This window comes from Pristiophorus japonicus, chromosome 4 (genome assembly GCF_044704955.1).
Source record: "Pristiophorus japonicus isolate sPriJap1 chromosome 4, sPriJap1.hap1, whole genome shotgun sequence".
In the NCBI taxonomy this organism is placed as follows: domain Eukaryota; kingdom Metazoa; phylum Chordata; class Chondrichthyes; family Pristiophoridae; genus Pristiophorus; species Pristiophorus japonicus.
In genome coordinates this window covers 123,256,441-123,273,839 of record NC_091980.1, presented here as the reverse complement: position 1 = coordinate 123,273,839, position 17,399 = coordinate 123,256,441, and the positions used below count along the sequence as shown (strand labels likewise).

Sequence of the window (17,399 nt, the reverse complement as noted above, 5' to 3'; positions counted from 1 at the left end):
AACCTTTTCCAGTTCTGACGAAAGGTCATCGACCTGAAACGTTAACTCTGTTTCTCTTCACAAATGCTGAATATTTCCAGCATTTTCTTTATGAACATTAAATTTATCGTAGCAATACATTTAAAAATTGGGCCAAATTAAATGTCGTTCGACCTATCATTTTGCAAATACAATGCAAATTCACCTTTTGCTTAGACTTTTTTCTCAAAGTTTCTTGTTCCTATTTGAATAATGTCATTATAATCCCTTAAGGCTTTGAACAGATCATTGAACTCATTTTATTGTTCAGAAGTTCCAATAAATTTCAACGGTACAGAGTGTCAAAATAGTGGTGCTGCACGGTAATATGTTTTTTTTAAATCTCTCTGGGCACTTCTGCTAATTATCAGGGTACCCTTACTCCATTACTATGTTCCAGAACAAGAAAAAGGTTTCGACTGAAACTATAGTTCTTGTTTAAAAAGTGCCTGAACTAATCAGTTCCAGTGATAATGTTTTCAGGATTTCCCCGAATCTACCCACGGAGTTTACAGACAGGAAGCTGAAGTATCAAGTCATCGACCATTACTTCCTTTTTAGGTGCAGTGCTGGGGTTTTCTCAGAATTTATGCCTGATCTAACACTTTTCAAAAGAAATTCTAACTCCATTTTCTAGTTTTCTTTTCAAAGAACTTTACTCCTAATTTGTAATAAAAATAAGCCTCATGCAAACGAATGAGATGTTTCTCTTGTTGTAATATATAAGCAGTTCAACCAAAGGGACATTGGTCTGGTATCATGTCATGAGTTTTAAACGAGCTGGGATATAAGGGGAACTTCCCACAGCTAAAAATGCCTCAAGACGTGTGAATGGAATCCACGCTTATGCAAATTAGTAGCAAATTTTCCTTTATATACCTAAATGTTTACGAACTGGCCACGTATCATGTTCAATGTAGGTGTTCAGTAAATGAAAACACAAGGTGCAGTCATTTCATGTACCGGCTAGAAAATGATATGTAATGGGTGACTATGGGGGTGGAGAAACTGCTCAATCATCCTGAGTCAGTTTCACAGATGAAGATGAAGCAGGAAAAATGAAAGAGGCGCAGACATTATGTTCAAGGCGCAGACAGGAACTGTGAGACCCGTTGTCGTTAAAAGTCTTGGAGCTGGAAAAGCAGCAAGGTAATTTGATATTTTTTACATATACTAAGCAGGATCAAGACTGGCAAGTCAGTTAATTAATACCAATTATCTTTAAATGTATTTTCGGAAAAAAACAAACATTTCCATAAATTTCTGAATAGGTTGAGAAACTACTAAAATAATCAAAATAAATAATTGAAAATTGCACTAGTGTAAGTCGTTATCTAGATGCTATCAGGTCAGTAAATCTTTCAACTCAAAAATGCTATAACTTAATATTCAGAAATAAGTTACAAGGATTCAATTTGCCGCAAAGTGTTTATGTTTTAAAAATTATGTTAAAGTGTGTTTGTTGAAATCTTCAATTAACTTTTGGATCGGAATATTTCAAGATTGTTTCCATATGATTCTTGTGTTATAACTAGTTCCATGTATGTACAGTTCTATTAATGTAACAAATATTTGGAAATCACATGTAACGTGTCATAGCTTATAGGCTTGTTGAAACTCATACAATAGCAAAGGAAAACCAGGCCAACAATGTCAGACCCTTGACTATAGATTTTATATTTTAATATGTTTGGTAGCAAATGGTACTTAGTGTGACTATGAATGGTTTGAACACAATATTAATTTAGTAACAGAAAATCAATTCATACAAATAAATCTTTTATCATTGCAGCATATTCCTATTTAAAGGATTAAAAATATAATTTGAGGAATGAGATCTAACATTTTACAGTTTGCTCCATTTTAATATTTCTACAAGATGAGAATTATAGCTGATGCACAGTAGAGCTTCTATTTAAAGAAACAATTAATAATGCTGTTTAAAGGATTACCATTTACTGTCCTGTAGTCCAACATAGAAATGAACAAAAAACATTAAAAAATTTGATGGGAACACATTTTAAAAACACATACAATCCCAAGATTTTAACTCCCTGTTTTGACAACTGAACCACATTTAACACAATGGGCCCAAGTTTCCACATGATTTGCGCCTGATTTTTAGGAGCAACTGGTGGAGAACGGACTATCTTAGAAATTGCAATTCTCCACATTTTTTTTTCTGCAGTTCTAGTCAGGTAGAACAGTTCTACTTTGGAACAGAATTTTTTCTTCAAAAGGGGGCGTGTCCGGCCACTGACGCCTGATTTCAAAGTTTCCACAGTGAAAACGTACTCCAAACTAAGTTAGAATGGAGCAAGTGAAGATTTTTGTAGAACTGAAAAAACCTGTTCTACACATAAAAAAATCAGGCGCAGGTTACAAATTAGGCGTCCAGAACGAGGTGGGGGGGGAGGGCGGGGGGAAGGGAAGTCATTAAATTCTACAATCAATCCTTATTTATACTTCTACAAATATTATACAAATAAATTCAACCTGAATAAACATTTATAAGCAAAGAAAAGATTAAATAAACCATCTTCCTACCTGTGTGAAAGTGCTTCAGCCATCGTTCGTTCCCGTGGTGGGTGGGGAAGGAAATCGCCATTTGTTGCCGCGGAGGGGAGGGAGGGGGAGGAAACCGGCGTTTGTTGCCGTGGAGGGAAGGGAGGGGAAGGAGACAGTGGTTTGTTGCCGTGGAGGGTGGGGAGGGGAAGGAGACAGTGAGAAGGATAGCCTCAGTGCTGATGTGCTGATGGCAATGTGCTTTTATTAAAAAATGTTCAAAAATTAAACAGCTACAAAGAACTACAAAAATGGCCGAGTGCCAATGTTTCCTTCACACTGCGCGTGCGCGAACGCTCCAACGCGCACGCGCAGCGTTGCCGGCAGGAAAAAAACTAATTTAAATAGTACCCGCCCCCTCCCACTTACAAAATCGGCGCGAGTGTAGGCTCTGCCCCCCTGGGCGCCACGCCAAACAGACAAGGAGCTGCAAAGCGCTCGAGAATAGCGCGTTTTTTTTCTGGCGCCGTTTTAGGCGCGAAAAACGGGCGCCCTGCTCGGAGGGGCGCCCGTTTTTTATCCTGTGGAAACTTGGGCCCAATGTATGTATGATTCTTATTTTGAGTTCACAGCAATCACTCAATGTCACACTTCACCTCGTGTCTCGAGAATATCTGTTTTGTAACCAGTCCTCACACCACACATGCCACAGATCGAGCCCAGTGGTCATGGCATTTGTGAGTTTGTTCCTACACCCAAAATTGCTCAATTTTAATGCTTGCACTTCGGCACGAAACATTGTCAAGACTAAATAGAGCGTTTACAACAAACAGACAGCAATGTTAGCACTGTTCAACTGCTTTGAGAGAGGGGCAATTCATGCAGTCAGCCTTGGTAAAACGAAAAGTTCATTGCCTTGATTTTATTTGCAATATTCAGCTATATAACTGACCAGCTATCTCGCGACATCTACATTTTTAGATATTTTATATTGATATATACATGTATTTTGCAGGGCTACGGGAAAAGGGTGGGGGATTGGGACTAGTTGACGTGCTCTTGAGCACGGGCTCAATGGGCCAAATGGCCTCCTACTGTGCTGTAACCATTCTATATATGAATATAAAATAAGAACATTTGATCTCATTTCAAAAAAATAGAATTTCATTAGGAATAATGTATTTTAATAGCTTCCCCAAATGTATCATTTTATTACTCCCAAAAAGTAAATTTGGACTCATTTGAATAACAGAAGATTGCTAATTTTCTAATTGCCTCGCCCCAAAATTCCACCAGTGTAAGTTACTGCTACTAGCCCTTCCTCAAAAGCAGTAGCATTTCCAAGGAATTTTACACCAACACCATTTTATGTTGGTAGCTAGCATGAAATGAGGAAGACAGGATTTACAGAACTGAGTCCACAATTCTGAGAATCTCAGCACTAATTACAGAGTTCCTGCCATGTACAAATGAAGAATAAACATATGCTGCACACTGCCCACTGGGAAGGAGTAAAAGAAAGTGGTGTGTGAATTATCCTGGGACCACTGTCATGTCTCTTATATTGACGGCTTCAGAGCCGCACTGGTAGATAGCAGCCTGGAGGCAAGCTACCCAAACGTCTTGAGTGGATGAAGTACGCAGTCTAGGTAGACCAAATGGTAAAAAGCACAGGGTGTAGGTAATCAAGCAATTACATATCAATGAAGGCAATGGGCCTTAAATTCACTTCTTTCCCCCTATTTTTCTATGTAATTAATGACCCGCTAACAAAATTGCATTCTCAGCAATTTCCCTTTTGAAAAGTTATGTGTTCCAAAATATCATTAGGGTATTAATTACACAGAAAAACAGGCATATCGCCTTTATTTTAAAAGGAGAAAGTTTGGGCTCTATTGTAAAATTGTTATTGTGCATGTAGAACAGGGAGAGCAACTTCACTACTGTTTCATCAGCATCAGACATTTAAGGAGGTACCACTTCAAAAAAAATTGATTTTTGTTGTCAGTTACTGTAAAATATTTCATTGAAATGAGTTACACAAAATTGACACAATTTAAAAGAAAAGGTTTCTGTTGCTAGAGTTGGAAGCTGTTTCGTGGGTCAGCATTGAAAACAAAACTATTTGGTATTTTTTTTAATTCATTCACAATCAATTTGCGCTTAAATGTCTTTATTGGCTACAATATGGTGTTAACGACACACAAATCACATAGTTGCTATTTAAATCATTTCAACATCTTTATACTGAAAGTATATTAGTCACAAAATATTGTAAAAATTATCCATTTAAACTGTTATCTCAACAGTTGAGAAATAAAACAAAGTAGCCCCTGACTGTAACAATTACAGACTATGAACTGCAGCAAACTGAGATTAATATGTCCTTTTTGAGCACACTTTGTACAGTTTTAGACATATTTAGCCAATGCTAGAGGTCTGTGGTAGAAACATTTTCCTGGCTACATCAACCTTACTAAGAATCCCCATCACTAATTCTCTACATTAGATACATTTGATTTATTTTTCAAGAATAATTAACAATGTTACTGTCACACATTGGATAATGTTACTGCAGTCCACCGATAAAATACTTATTAACACATCAAAGCCAAACAGATAGATTGTTGGGGTGGATTTCTAATTTGCCACTCGGGCGTTTTGGATTAGCTGTTTGTTATAGAAACCGCTTAATTCTCATTTCCATTGCCCGGGTGGTGTGTTGAAAATCTACCCCATTATATTTATCACAAACAAATGAGCAACTCAATGAGTGTGTGAGTTACGCAGCCAAACTCTTGCAATTCATTCTATCGTTGTTTTAACGTGGCACAATTGCATGGGCTATATTTATCCGAGGGCAAATCAGTACCTCTTCCATAGGGAATCAAAAGATATGGGGATCGAGTGGGAAAGTGGAGTTGATGTCGAAGATCAGCCATGATCTTTTTGAATGGCGGAGCAGGCTCGAGGGGCCGTATGGCCTACTCCTGCTCCTAATTCTTATGTTCTTAAACGTTAAGAAGAACAGTTACCCCTTTTCACAATAGGGGACTGGTATGTACCCATCCCATCGGCTATGGAAACAGAAAAGCAGTATCTGTGAAGAGAAAAGACAGGTTAATATTTTGAGTGTGTAATCAGAAATATTGCAATCTGTCTTTTCACTTTACAGATTTTAACTGATCTAACATGCATTTTCAGCATTTTCTGTTTTTATTTCAGATTTCCAGCATTCCCACTTTTTTTCTCATTCTATTTTATATCTGGCATTATAGATTATCTAAAGCCAAATCTCAAAACCAGAAAAACCCATTGTGAAAGACTTCCCTGGCCTTAGATCACAAAATGTCTGCTCCACGTTACCTGCCTTTATCTCATGGCATCATGAGAACATGAAAGGCTTCAAGAAAATGGAGCCATCTACCTATGAAGCCTTACTGCAGCCATCATTACACTTCCCTTTTTAATATTACTTTTACTAAAAACAAAACAGCACAGATCTTCCAATTTTTCAGGTTAGTTACTGTTAAATACACTTAATCTTAGGGCATTGGGAATATTTTTTTTAATTCATTTTTGGCGAGGCCAGTATTTATTGTTGGGCTAGAAATTGCCTAGTGCCCTGTTTGGGGCGATAACTTTTGAAGGAGCGCAATAGTGTTGCCGGGCGCTATACAATTGATTCTGACGGGAACTTCCGCTTTAGTGTTCCAAGAGGGAAGTGGAGCGCTAAATCGAGGGCAACCACATCCCTTAGAGCGCTAAAGGGAGTGAGAAGGGTGGTAGCGGCAGAGCGCTGAGCAATGTTCCGTGTAGTGCTGTCAGTTTTACAGGCTCTTTCCATCCCTTAAAGGGAAGGGATAATACTGCGGTCATTGAAGCCTAAGGTTGTGGATGTTGGGCATGGCACCTGCGATATGCACATAGCAGCCCCAAGCACTCCAAGAGAGTGCAGGGCTGATCAATCGTGGGCTGGAACAAAATCAAAATGCTACGTTGCCCTACCTGACCACCACTGCCTTTAATTAGCACTCCTGAAGCGGCAGCCGAAATGACAATGCCTCCTGCAACTGCTGTTGTTGAACCCCGGCAATGCTGCGGGGGGGGGGGGGGGGGGGGGCGGCAGGGGAAGCAAAATTTACATCCGGGGCAGTAACAGGGCGCTGCACACTGGATAATGTCACGATCTATGGGCCGCAAGAGATCGAGGCGGTAAGTTTTAGCGCCAGCGCTAACCCAACAGGAAAGTTCGTGGGTGTTGGTGATTTTGCCGCGCCTGGTGAGGCACCCCTTAGCACCCTGTTACTGCCCCTCCGGATGTGCTAACGGGAGGCGCAAAGTAGACTAATTTCTCCCCCAAACACTTTGGTGTGGGACTAGAGTCACACATAGGCCAGACCGGGTAAGGATGGCAGGTTTCCTTCCCTAAAGGAGAGGAGTGCGCAATTGGATTTGTTACAACAAACCAACAGCTTCATGGTTACTTTGCTTTTTATTCCAGCTTTTTAAAAAAAAGCTGAATTCAACTTCTCACACTGCCATGTTCTCTGGATTATTAACTCGAGCCTCTGGATTACTAGTCCAGCAACATAACCACCACACTACAGTACTTATTTTCAATGATATGGACTGTATTTTGGAAGGAATATTTGCATTTTTTCCTGCAAATAAAAGATCAACACTGAAAAGAAATAAATGTAATCATATTTACGGCCTATCTAATGAGAGTTTCCAACATTAACATCAATGTTATTCTACCTGGAGAATGAGAAATCCTGACTTAACCCGCTCACATTTTTGTAACAATAAATGTTTCATGTTACTACAGAAAAGCTTTAGAAGTATCAGCTCCTCAATTATGAATACATGTTTAACAATTATCTCAAGAATATTTCCCTTTCTCCCATGTACCATGGCAACAATATAACTGTGAAATGCTTAGTCATTTGTGTCAGTAAATTGTTTCCTTTGAATATCTTATAGGTATCCAAGAATAACTGACTATTCATTTTCTGTGCCAATGTTCTCTCTGTTTTCCTTGACGGTGTTGGCTCATGATGGTGTATGGTTGCAATAGTGCCTTTGGTATATAGCCACTGCGGCCATTCTCCATCGATGAGTCTGCAGACTATTTGGCAATGGGTGGCGTCAAAGCCCAGCATGATCCAGTCCTCACCACCGTGGTGCCCACATGTTTGCACTTTTCTAATAGAAGATGGCTTAAACATGAAATGAGACAGTGATGAGGAACAGGAACCATGACTGTTAGCTCTTCTTCTCCTTACACCAGGGATACCAAAGACATTTTCAGCATCCTGATTGCTGCTCTGAATCAGATTAGTTAACTAAAAATCAAAGCTGGGATCTTCAAATCCATACAGCTTAGCACTGCACCTAAGGGGATGGGGGATGGGGGTGGGGGAGGGGGGACTGTTCACTCTAAAAGAACTCCATCTACATCACAGGGGTTCGGCAAATCTTTTTCTCTTCATTTGCAATTTACATGAAATATATTATGTTACTTACACATGATGTATATTTAGCTACAGTTAAACCAAACATAGTTTCATTCATTTCTTTATTCCACATAAAGTGAAATATAACCCATTGGCACAGATTCAATACATACTCATCGCTCGCTTAAATACAGAATTACTTGCAAAAATCTGCAATGATGAAACGGGCAGGAACACCACTAAGAGACAAATGAAACCATTTCAACTGACGATTGCATTTTGACACTCGTTAGTTAAAGCCAGGCTTCAGTAAAGTTTTTTGGTGCCGGTAACAATTTATATATGAACTCTAATAAACCCTAGAGAATCAGTCATTTAAACATAGAAAATAGGTGCAGGAGTAGGCCATTCGGCCCTTTGAGTTTTGTCTTCAATAGTTAACCTAAGTCGCTGTTTATGAGCAGTCTAGGGAGGACATTGTAAAGTTTCAAGCGCATATTATGTATGTTGTTGTTACAAGGTTAAAGTTATTGAAAAGTTAAAACAGTATGTGATGAAACAAAAAAGTGACAAGTTACACACCATCCTGACTTGGAAATATATCGCCGTTCCTTCATCACCGCTGAGTCAAAATCCTGGAACTGTCTCCCTAACAGCACTGTGGAGAAAACGGAAAATGCTGGAAATCTCAGCAGGTCAGGCAGCATCTGTGGAGAGAAAGCTGAGTTAACGTTTCAGGTTGATGACCCAGCATCCGCAGTATTTTGCTTTTGTAGCACTGAATGAAGCAGTTCAAGAAAACCACCAGCTTCTTGAGGGCAATTATGGATGAGTAATAAATCCTGGCCTTGTCAGCGACACCTACATCCCATGAATGAATGAAAAAAAACGATTTCACTCTGTGAACAAAGCATGAACAAAAGAAGACAGCCTTGCATTCATATAGCGCCTTTCACGACCACCGGACATCCCAAAGTACAGTCAATGATGTACTTTTTGAAGTGTAGTCACTGTTGTCATCATCATGGGCAGTCCCTTGGAATCGAGGAAGACTTGCTTCCACTCCTGAAGTGAGTTCTTTGGTGGCAGTACAGTCCAATACGAGAGCCACAGACTCTCACAGGTGGGACAGATAGTCTTTGAGGGAAGGGGTGGGTGGGACTGGTTTGCCGCATGCTCTTTCCGCTGCCTGCGCTTGATTTCTGCATGCTCTCGGCGTTGAGACTCGAGGTGCTCAGCGCCCTCCCGGATGCACTTTTTCCACTTAGGGTGGTCTTTGGCCAGGGACTCCCAGGTGTCAATGGGGATGTCGCACTTTATCAGAGAGGCTTTGAGGGTGTCCTTGTAACGTTTCCACTGTCCACCTTTGGCTCGTTTGCCGTGAAGGAGTTCCGCACAGAGCACTTGTTTTAGGAGTCTCGTGACTGTTGTAATGTAAGAATTAAGTATTTTTTGACATGTAGTCAGTGTTATAATGTCGGAATGAACCATAATATAGCACAGCTCTTACAAAACCAAAATATTGCAGATGCTGGAAATCTGAAATAAAAACAGAAAATGCTGGAAATACTCAGATCAGGCAGCATCTGTGGAGAGAGAAACAGAGTTAGCGTTTTAGGTCTGTTCTGATGAAAGGTCATCGACCTGAAATGTTAACTCTGTTTCTCTCTCCATAGATTCTGCCTGACCTGAGTATTTCCAGCATTTTCAGTTTTTATAGCACAGTTCCTGTAACATTTTCTTTTGATGCTCACCCTGCCATGCTCCATGGCCTGCACCCCAATAAGGGTGTGATTCATTCCTACATTCCTCAGGTCTCTACCAGTGCCACTTTCTAAGCAACTGTGTGCTGGGTACAAGACCAGCATGGGTGACTGTCTTCGTGACTTTCTTTCCTTCCCTGAAGAAGTCATTGTGGGGGAACCTCAGGATTACATGTGGATCCCATCACATACCTTGTTTATCCAAAAATGGAGGGGGAAAGAAAGAGAAACAGAGAAAGAGAAAGAAAGTGAGAGAGAGGAAGAGAGAGAGTGCCAGATTGCGAACTTGTGTGCTTGTGTCTGTAGTACTCAGGGCTATTTCCTTTCAATTTATAATCTGTAAAATAAAATTTCAACATCTCTCATCCCTGTATGGCGGGAAAATAGCTTGGTACCTGGGTGAGTTCACAATGTTTGCATGCTAACTGAGGATAGACACAAATATGTTCACCCAAACCACTTAATTACAGCCACCTAACATTCTCCATCTAACTTACAATACGAATGGGAACAGTCACAAGACAGTAATCTAATTGGAGGAGCTTGGAGAGTTGTACATAGAATAATGGATAGCCAGTAGTGAGCTGTTGGCTGAAATCTAATTGAGGGGTTCACATGTTGAATATGAAAAATTGGGAGTGAGTTAAAGGCTGTAACCTAATTGGAGAGTTCAAATGAAATCACAAACAAGGAAGTCAAAGTGCAGGTCACTAAGGAGACATTGCCAGTGCTGTAACTGCTATCACAATGTTGCAAATTCTCTGGTCTACTGACAGAATACTGCTTTCATGTGTTCTCTATGCTGCCTCTGTATAAGCATCCTATTGACTCGAGGGTAAGTGTAAGATCTGTCTGAACAATGCTTAATTTCTAGTTTGCGGTTTAGGTAGGCTGATCAAGTCTCAGTTATTTTTCTATGAAATCTGACCTTTGTTGAAGCATCGCGTACTCTTGTCGATCATAAATTACACCCCAGGCATTTTCCTAGGTTGACAGCTTTGCATTTAGCTAGTTCTTAAAAGTCTACGTTTAACAACAGATTGAATTTTACTTGGGGACCAAGGTTCAGTGAACACCACTTAAAAGGTGATCAATGGAATCTTTTAATCGTACGGGCCTCATGTCAAAACAATTGCTGCAATGATAAAACTTTTGATATATGTAGATTTTCACATTCATTGCCTGAAAATCCAAGTGTTTGAGTCATGGAGGAGAGGATTAGGCATGACTGTGCTGCCTTCCACAGTTGAATAGACAGCCAACATCTAAAAGAATGAAGAAAAAAATTGCATTTATGTAGCCTTTCACATCCTCAGGAAGTCCCAAAGCACTTCACAGCCAACAGAGTTTTTTTGAAATGTAGTCACTTTGGGGAACAGTGGCAACCAATTTGCACACAGCAAGGTCCCAGATGCAGCAATGAGATAAGGACCACATAATCTGTTTTTCATGGTGTTGATTGAGAGATAAATGTTGGCCAGGTCGCCCCTGCTCTTTTTCGAATAGTGTCACACTATCTTTTATATCTACCGTGAGGGCAGATTGGGGTGTTGATGTAATGTCTCATGCAAAAGATCGCTCTGAGAATGCAGTCGTTCACTAGATTATGTGCTCAAGTCTCTGGAATGGAACTTGAACCCACAACCTTCTGACTCAGAGGCTGACACCGACATCTAGGCTCACACAAAAAAATGGGTGCTTGAGTGAGGTAGCGGTGAGCCACCGATGCCCGTGGAACCATACCTAACCTAGTAAGAGTCAGCACCTTCAGGAGAGGAAGGATACATTTCGGAAGGGAAAAATAATGGCCCAGAAATTATGGTCGGAGGCTTCCCGCGATGCCAACGACCACAAAAATGTATACGAAAGTACCCGGTGGTCCCGGAATTTGGAGATGTGTGGTCCCAGGGCCTCTATGCAACGGCTTTCGTAGAGGCACACGTATCCCAGGAGTGTATGGGTTTTGTACACATCACTGGGATCACATGGGCCGGCCCAACCTATCAGAGTAGGTATGGAACCAACCTAAGTATGAATGGGAATACCCTCAAAAACGCAGAAACAATGAAAATAACCACAAAAAAAAATCACATATTTCAAATTAATAACAATGGAATTTAATTAATTATTTAAAACTAAAATCTTATTTTTTGAAAAATAAATGTACATGTTTTAAAGGGTCTAAAAATAAACTTACCTTATTTAACAGGAATTAAAATGTTTAAATTATTTTTTTAATGTATTTTTCTGCTCTTTAAAAGTCTTATGCTGATAAAAACAGGCTTTATGCCTGCTTTTATCAGTCGTAAGAATTTGAAGGACATTCGCTGGGCAGGAGATGGGCAAATAGCTCTACTCTCTATCCACGGAGGCCTTTTAGTTTCGGATGCGATGCAAGTGCCGGGTTTAGGTGCATGCGCTTTGCATACCTAAACCCTGAACTTGCAGGGACCCCATGGGCATGTGCGCACCTTGTACATGCCCGTAGGGAGCGTGAATTCAGGCCCAATGTTTGATGAAGTATTTTACCCACAATATTTTCTTTTAAAAACAATTTTTTCTTGATGGTATTTATTCATTCACCAATGGTTTTTTCAGCCCTAACTTCTGGTGCCAAAACCTCCACCAATTTACTCTTTCACCAGCTTCTGGAAAGTGTAAGCCACCCCTCTCCTAGTTTCTGTCCCTACGTAGTAAGATGTCGTAGCCGCCACTCAATGTCTCTTTGCTTGGTGCAGCCCAGATCAGGAACTGAGCAGAGTGGGGAGTGGGGAGGAGGAGAAAGGGTCAGCTGAAATCCAAGTCCTTCTGCTCTGTAGTGCTACACAATAGTGTTCTGATGCACTGTACATCTTAGTAGCTTTATAGTATAAGAGTTTACATGATTTAATCAGCAACACAATGTACCTCTGCCATTCATCACATCTGCCTTCTCCAAGCTTCCCGATCAAAATACACAATTCTAAATCAAACTGAAAGGTACTTTAACTGCCAGTGGGTTTCGAGTGGGAATCCATTGCTTTCAGTTAGATTCGTGCCAATTTGTAACAGAATGAGGCCATGGGGATTTTAACCACCTGGCCTCATTAATGTGCTGCTGGCTGACTAGAGAATGTCAATCTATGGAAATTTGGGTGGCCCTTGACTACCCGCCATCACCCGGGTAAGTGTGGGGACCAGGGCTCCAGAGGAAAGGCTGGGTGGGGGGATCTCACAGTAGGTCGCCTCACAAAGGAAAGTGATAAACTTACAAATGGTCTCTCTGCTTCCAATCCCCTTCTCGCTTACCTTCATCTAGCGGGAAAGCCACAGTGGTTATAATAATAAGACCCTGATCTACATATTTAAAGCGGACACTGCTGGCTTTAGGTAGATACCTTTGATGCCTACTCAGAGGAGCAGATTAAAATTAAAGGCAGCGGGATTGTGGTGTGACACAATGGGTAAGTCACCTGGTCAATTTTAACTGCCTAACTGCTCGGTTTCTGCCAGGACGTAGAGTTAAAATCCACCCCAAAATTTCAGAAGTTTATATTGCAACAGGTGCATGAGTAAATTCAACAATCCCTGCACTGGCAGCATGGAGCCGCATTCGAAGATAGGATGGTTCAAGAGAATTTTTATAGCCCTATCTCTGAGCCACGCTCTCTAAGTGCAGCTGTCTGCCAGGAGTATGGGACCAATGAATTTATCTCCTCCTCTTTGGCCACAGAAACCTTGCAACTAAGAGTTTTTAGGAAGGATATTTGCTGGCTGCTTCAAGGTCACAATCTGCCTGAAAACATATTTTATTAAAAAAAAATCTCTTGAATACAAGTTGACTAATGCTCGGCCCAGATTAGTACGTTTGTTGAGTTTGAGTTCATAAGAACATAAGAAATAGGAATAGGAGTAGGCAGTATGACCCCTCGAGCCTGCTCCGCCATTCAACAAGATCATGACTGATCTGATCATGGACTCAGCTCCACTTCCCCACCCGCTTCCCTTATCCCCGTATCATTTAAGAAACTGTCTATTTCTGTCTTAAATTTATTCAATGTCCCAGCTTCCACTTCTCTGAGGTAGCAAATTCCACAGATTTACAACCCTCAGGAGAAGAAATTCCTCTTCATCTCATTTTTAAATGGGCGGCCCTTTATTCTAAAGATTATGTCCCCTAGTTCTAGTCTCCGCTTTCAGTGGAAACATCCTCTCTGCATCCACCTTGTCAAGCCCCCTCATAATCTTATACGTTTCGATAAGATCACCTCTCATTCTTCTGAATTCCAATGAGTAGAGGCCCGACTTATTCAACCTTTCCTCATAAGTCAACCCCCTCATCCCCTGAATCAACCTAGTGAACCTTCTCTGAACTGCCTCCAAAGCAAGTATATCCTTTCGTAAATATGGAAACCAAAACTGCACACAGTATTCCAGGGTGTGGCCCCACCAATACCCTATATAGCTGTAGCAAGACTTCCCTGCTTTTATACTCCATCCCCATTGGTTTTCCCGATCACCTGCTGTACTACATTTGGGTACTACATTCACAGGCGATAATTGCAGCTCTACAACTCTTTGACATCTGCAGACTTATGACAAAATTAGCAAACTCATTTAGCCAAACTAGGATGTTAAATAATTGGAGTCAAAACAACGGAGGTTTGACTGCAAGTAAAGAAAAAGGTTTCTATTTTTAAAACAAAAGTAGCAAACGGTTTGTGTAAAGTATACCTTTTAGAAGTTTCCAGACACCCCAACAGAGCAACTGATTAGTCATTCTTTTTTTTGTCTTATAATACTCCTGTGAAGCGTCTTGGGACATTTTACTAAATTAAAGGCATTATATAAATACAAGTTGTTTTCTTGTAGCAGGCAGAAACTCTCGTTGCATGATAGAGCATTAATAATTGGCAGTACAGGAGTTTGGTGGGGGGAGGGGGCGGGGGAGGGGGGGTGGTGGTGAAGTGAGGGAAGCGAAAAGAAATAAGTAAATTTGATCCCAAATGCAACTGAGTTGCCAATCTCAGAAACACTGCTTAAAAGGCAGAAAATAAAGGTTAGACATCTCCCCATAGGGAAGGGAGAGGGTAATCCTGTGCCCCTCTCAGGCTGAGAACCAAACGAGGTAAGCAGGTCAGCCATTCACCATTTTGGCTGCAGGACATGCATTGCACAGGAAGATGAGAGAAATAGGGTAAACACCCAGAACCTCTGCAGCAGCAGGAGCATTCAGAAGCTATGCAAATCAGTTGTGAATGATGTCTCCAGGCATTTCCCTTGGTGTCCAGAAATAGTGGGTCTTGGGCCGGGCATCCAGCCCTCTAAGGAGCAGAGGGGAAGGCAGCAAGACCATGATGAGCCCAAAAATTACATGCCACCTTTATCCCATTGTCACTAAGAAAAGTCAGGCTGGAGGCCGTCTAGTTGCTGTCTTTGGACAGTAGCTAGTCGGCCTCAGAACTAGCAGCAATTTCTGCTTCCTGCAGGCTTCTCTGGACTGTGGCTGTGGTCGATTTCCAACCCCATTTCTAGATTCAAGGCCTTGTCACGGGGTGGGCCTATACCTGGGGTATGTTGGGCCAATCTAAATGGCCTGAACCCGGAATTACCACCTGGCAAGAGTGGAAAGTCAGCCCTATAGGACCTTACCCCTATACTCTGAAGGTGCTTTTGAGTCCTGTCCCTGAACCTAGACTGTCCAAAACATATATCACTCGCTCAAAAGGTTAAATAAAGAGCAGTTGTTCTTTTCCAATTTTATTAAAATTTCCTGCATTTTGTGAACTGATATTTTTCTCCTCTTGCAGACCTACCTTGAATTACATCTTATTTTGACCGAGAAGAAGCCCACAATCGGCCCATTGTGACAAGAATTGTCTGGGGCAATTAGCCTTCCAACAGCATCATTAGAAAAAAGCTCATCCTGCAATGCAGCCACGGACCCTTGTCTCACCAATCCCAGGTGTGATTCTACATTCTGGTAAGTTCCTAATAAAGAAATTCAAGAAAGTTGAGAAAAAAATGTATTGCGGTTAGATTCTGAAGAGGGCTCTGGGAAAAAATTAAAGTTTTTTTTTATTGTGGAGTTATTTTTCCTAGAGGTTTCCGCAACTGCTCAGTTAGATAAAATTTGTAAAACAACGACGACTTAGGAAGTTATTTTCGATTAGTATATAAAAATTAATTAATTACAAGAGAATAATAGTTTCCAAGTACCAAAAATTCAAAGAACTGAAGTGGTGATTTAACGAGTCTGTGTGTATGTGCTATAAAAACAGTGTGTGGACAATAGCATTGTACATTTGTGGGGATGTGTATTGTGTTTCTCTCTACACACAATTGCTATGACAGGACACAGAGCCTGGCATCGCATGTGTAACATAGGAACAGTAGCAGGCCATTCAGCACTTGAGTCTGTTCGGCCATTCAATTAGATCATGGTTAATCATCTTCTTAACTCCGTCTATCCGCCTTGGTTTTGTAACCCTTCACACCTACGCCTAACAAGAGTCTATCAATGGTTTAGGGGTCAAGGAAGTTTATGCATGCAGTCAATTTCTTTACAGTAACAGGGACTGCTAAATTTAGGAATAATCTGAATTTAGTTTTTCTCAAAACATTCAAATGGCAATGCTTAACTTCGATTTCCCCTATTGATAATACAACAAAATGGGTTGCTGCCTTTCAGATTTTTAAAGAGCCACTATTGCTGGGTTCACACTGAGCATTTACAGCAAGTTCTAAATGGAATGGCAATGGATAATAGCTATTATAATAGGCCCATAATTTTGGGACCATTTTCTCTCCTTTACCGAATCATTGGCTCCTGTTTGGGCAGGGTTCCATGGGTTGCGGTTACTCTCCAGATCATCAACCAATTGACCATCTTCACATATGACCCTGGACAGTGAATGTTGGCAGGGTTTTCAAATGTGGGGAGGGGTGTTATAGCGGACTCCAATCCCAACCTTGCCTACATCCACACCTGCAGAGTGTCCAGCATAGGTCCTTGATTAAAATGCAAGCAGGAGCTCTGACCTGATTTATTTTCTCCAGCCCAGGAATACTAAAGCTAATTATAGCACCCTTAGTGCCATCTTAAAAGGAGATCAGCAAACTGAGCACAGATCCGGACCTGCCTGTAAGACTCAGCTAATAATACACGAGGTGCCGTCAGTCTGTGTTGAAGAATCACTATTACTCGATATCTGAGGTGGGCAATATGGGAATACGGGACGGTCATTATAAGACGGTGCCTCATTCTGTCCTGTAATTTGATATGCAGCAGAAAGTATAATCAGGAAAAATCCCCACTCCCAAGTTTAAATGGACAAGATGCCCCAAGGCTCATCATTAAACAGCAGACATGATGAAGTACTACCTGGGAAAGATAGCAAATTAGCACATTTTATTCACCATGTAGTAATATAATCAGTATGCAGACAACTGATAAAATATGTCATACATCATCTCCACAATTGTACATAATTAATATATTACTGAATATGCTTTAATGAAGATGTTAAAAGGACAAACCTTGATTATTTCCCCCCCACATACCCTTATTATTTTAAACAAGTACAGAATTAGGGACTCAATTTTTACTGTCTCCTAATGTTGTCATGTCATACACTATTTTTTGCCTGAAATGGCTGAAGGCTCTGCATTTTAA

At 40.8% G+C, this 17,399-nt stretch overlaps 1 long non-coding RNA gene across 2 annotated transcripts in view; it reads left to right on the top strand.

The window, feature by feature from the left end:
• Nucleotides 1-939: 939 nt before the first annotated feature.
• The window catches only part of LOC139263054 (uncharacterized), a 78,960-nt gene continuing 62,500 nt past the window's right edge, over nt 940-17,399 (top strand). For both annotated transcript variants that reach the window (XR_011593032.1, XR_011593031.1), the window contains exons 1-2: nt 940-1,167; nt 15,535-15,707. This is a non-coding gene — a long non-coding RNA (uncharacterized lncRNA). The remainder of the gene's footprint in view (nt 1,168-15,534; nt 15,708-17,399) is intronic.